This window comes from Jaculus jaculus, unplaced genomic scaffold, assembly GCF_020740685.1.
Source record: "Jaculus jaculus isolate mJacJac1 unplaced genomic scaffold, mJacJac1.mat.Y.cur u26, whole genome shotgun sequence".
Classification (NCBI taxonomy): domain Eukaryota; kingdom Metazoa; phylum Chordata; class Mammalia; order Rodentia; family Dipodidae; genus Jaculus; species Jaculus jaculus.
The window spans coordinates 201,375-204,692 of NW_025423516.1; the positions used below are offsets into that span (position 1 = coordinate 201,375).

At 42.9% G+C, this 3,318-nt stretch overlaps 1 pseudogene; it reads right to left on the reverse strand.

Moving 5' to 3' along the window:
- Window positions 1–1,428: 1,428 nt before the first annotated feature.
- Window positions 1,429–2,353, reverse strand: LOC101596994 (annotated as a pseudogene).
- Between the last annotated feature and the right edge of the window lie 965 nt (window positions 2,354–3,318).

Below are 3,318 nucleotides of genomic sequence, written 5' to 3' on the forward strand. Positions count from 1 at the left end.
CTTGACAGTGTTCAAATTTGATTTTATGATATAGTCCAAAGTCTGTATAACTATGATAGAGTGGACAATTATTTTTCAAATTTTCTGAACAATAATGAATTTATAAATTAGTGCTTTGCCATGGGATATGGACATCATAATTTTAGAAGTGAGATATAAAGCCAGGACTGGTGGTGCGTGTGGGTAACCCCAGAATAGGGAGACAGATGTAGAAGACCTGCTGAAATTTCAAGGCCAACTTGAGCTATCTAGTCTTAATCTACTAATCACCTAAGGATTAGTAGGAATGGGCAAACCAACACAATCCAGCCTTTACTCTATTTTTATAAGCTTATGAAGTAAGATTATTGTATTTATAAATTGTAAAAATGTAAGCAAAAATGAATATATGTCAGAAATCTATGTGAAAACCAGGAATGCCAGTGCACACCTATAATCCTAGCACTGGAAAAGTGGAGGAAGGAAGACCAGGAGTTTGAGATTGAGATTATTCTCAGCTACATATATGGCTTGAGGCCAAATTGATATATGAGGCACTGTTTCTAAGGCAAAAAAAAAAACCACCCAGGTGACCTACAAAGTCTGCAATATTTAATAACATATAAATAATAATAATTGTTGGGCCTTGAGAGGCCCAGACATGAGGCCTAGTGGAACTTCCTGAGCCTAACTGCCTCCACCCAGCTATGACTCAGCAGGGGGCCAAATGGCCTCTAGCCTGCTACTTCCACACAGGAAGTTAGAGTCCCCTGCTCATGCACACTTAGAACCAATCATCTCAGAGGTTTCCCTATGCAATTGGCCCTTATATCTCACTCCACCCTAAAGTCTCCGCCTTCCTCCTCAAGATTATATAAACACCCGCCTGTAACAATAAAGTGAGTTCCTGCTTCAAAAAGACTCTGGACTAGGTGTGGTTTTTCTCTGGTGGCCAGGAGAGGTTTCTGGGTCATCCTCCGCTCATCATCCCCTCAACCCCTAGGGAGGAACCAGCAGGCCTGGTTCTTCCCTAGGCACAACCTGTGCAGGAAGGAACCCAACAATAATCATACTTAATATTCTGGCCCACTGTTCAATTGTGCAATTTGTTCAATTTTGTTCAATTTAAGCCTTGAATTATCATGATATTCCAAATAAATTTAAATTGTTTTCTATTAAAACTGACATTTTTAAAACAAATCTCATTTATGGACTACAATACAGTAATCCTGAATCTTAGCTGGTAATCAACGATGGTTGTGAACTAACTGAGAGATGTAATCTCTCTTCCAGGTACCACCTTTCTGACATTTTAAAAAATTCCATCTAAGAACTAGAATTGCACCTCTTGGTGTCACTGTCACCTTGAGAACAGGAACAAAGGAAAGAAAGTCTACAAGGTCTTTGATTCTTCTACACAGGAATACATAAAGCTAAGCTTATTAATGACTAATTTTGAAGCCAGCCTCCATGGGTTTGAACTCCATTCCTTCTGCTTGGGAATATCTCTATGCATCGGTTACCAATTGCTTCTCTGTGTTTCAAAGAGTCTGGTTAGTCATTTCTGGTTCTTCCAACTGTACATAGGCTTCCTGTGTTTTTCGCCTGCCTCTATAGTCCATCACAAAAGTTACATCTAGTATGTTCAGTCCTGCAAAGTCTATGATGTCTTTCTCATCGCAAATGTAAGAGGAAGGCCTCATAAGCAAACCACAGCATCCCTGACTGCAGGTGAAGACTTGATCTGCAGGCTCTTCGTGAGGGCATCCACATCCTCATTGTTGATCCCACACACTTCCACATACTGCTGACCTATGTACACCCAGTGCTTTTATACGAATTTCTGTACATCCTGCTCTGACTCCATTTCAATTATGGTCTCACCCCTTTGTTTCCCTTCTCCATTTAATAAGAAGTGTATTCCATTCTCACTATTGCGGATTCTGCAGTCTGAGAAAAAGTTAAGCACATCTTCCACAGTACATGACCAGGGCAACTCTGGAGCTCTAATGAGAGAAACATCATCCACTTCCTCTCCTAACTTGGACAGGCTCAAATGTACCCAGGTTGTGGAGGAAGGTCTTCCAGATGGATCTTTTCGGACTTCTGGCTGAAGGCCACACTGGGCAGCGGCCACCAGCACCTGGGGCAGCAGAAGGCCGCATAGGCCAGGTGGGAGGCGCGGGGTACTTTGGCGAGGAAGAGGCCCCGCCAGCCTCCTGGAGGACAAGGCCCGAGCTGTGGCTCCACGTGTTCCAGGCAGGCAAGAACAGCAGCAGCAGCAGCAGGAGGAGGAGGAGGAGGTTTGAGGAAGAGAAGGCGGCAGCGGCGGAGTGCCAGGCGCAGACGAGAAGGGCGGGCAGGCGAGGACCATTTAAGCTGCAGCTAGCGCCCCAGCACGCAGTGGGATGGCCATGGACTGGGCAGGCTGTGGGGAGTCGGGAGGCGGATATGGCATGCAGGCAGAGAAAAGTGGAAGCCAGGGCCCGGGGAAGGAAGCATCTGTGTGTCCGCCGTGGGTGCCTGGCCACCATGAGGGCATGGACCGTGAGAAGCCCAAACTGACATTTTTATTTACAGGCTCCTACATTCAGAACTTTCCTGGTATCAGATTTATTTTTAACGAAAGCTCTCATCATCCACTGAAAATCTAAACTTTCATATTTAGAAGTTCATCAGGTTTCTGGGATGAAGTGTATTAAAAAGTAACAGTTCGAAATTTGCACTTATTAGTCACCATAGGTGTAATAAATTGAAAATATAATTTTGTAGCCCAGTGTGGCCACAGTCTCACTATGGATAACTGTGATATCCAGTCCTCCTACCTTTACTTGTAGAGTTCTGGGATTATAGGCATGTGCAGTTATGCCAAGTTAAATGGTGCTAGGGATTAAAGCCAGGTACTAATGCATGCTGGAAAAATACTCAACCACCTGAGCTATATCTCCAGTACCAATTTTATCATTTAAAAAATTTTAAATTTAAATTAAAATTTTATTAAATTTGAATTTGAAATTGTATTTTTAAAATTACTTTCCCACCTGTATTTCCCCAATCCTTTAAAAAGTTAAGTCCATACTTGAAAAAGCCACTATACTATTTTCCTCCCCTCTCTAGAGTGGCTAAAATGAAACAAATGCTTCTGAAGATCCGTAGGTTGAAACTGTAACACGGAACTTGCTTACTCTTCAGTAGCAACCTAGTGTCTACTACAAATTACTTAATTACTGGGACAATGGTCAGTGGGTAATAACACTTGCCACACAAGCATGAGGACCTGGATTCCATCTCCAGCAGGCACATAAAATGCAGGTGTGATTGAACACACCTGAAACCCCA